The sequence below is a fragment of the Pteropus alecto genome, unplaced genomic scaffold (genome assembly GCF_000325575.1).
Source record: "Pteropus alecto unplaced genomic scaffold, ASM32557v1 scaffold39, whole genome shotgun sequence".
Taxonomy (NCBI): Eukaryota; Metazoa; Chordata; class Mammalia; order Chiroptera; family Pteropodidae; genus Pteropus; species Pteropus alecto.
The window spans coordinates 2268337-2268880 of record NW_006443568.1 but is presented as its reverse complement, the minus strand read 5'-3'; positions in this window follow the sequence as shown (position 1 = coordinate 2268880).

Sequence of the window (544 nt, the reverse complement as noted above, 5' to 3'; positions counted from 1 at the left end):
CGGCTTAGCTGTGTTCGTGTGACCATCCTCATCCTGCCTGGCCAACTACGCAGGAGCCCGAGAACGAGGAAAACTCAAGCAAAACCAGAACAGTCTTTCAGCAGGTGGATCTTGGTTTGAGTCGCGGCTCTGTTATTTCCTAGCTGTGTGACTTTGGGCAGGTGTTTTGAAGCTGGATTTCCTCACACATAAGTTGGAACACTCGTCATAGGGTTGCAGAGAGGAATCAATGAGATCATGAAAAGTGCTACGAAAGCCCTAATAAAATGGTAACTGATTTTTCCTTTAGGTGGGGTAAGGACCAGACCAGAAGTCCTTGAATTATTTGCATTTCCTTCCGAAAAGCTACTTGGAGTGAAGCCCCACCTGATTTCGAAAGCAAACAGGCGTGTTTTTGTCTGTCTCGCTCCTGGAGAATGCATGCTGGGGATTCTCCCAAGCTCCCTCTTTCCTGCTAAGCAGGCCTCCCATCCATTTCTCTGCTTTGAGGGCAATGAACCCATACTTCACCCCCATCTTGAGCTCCAGGATCACCTTCCCGTCC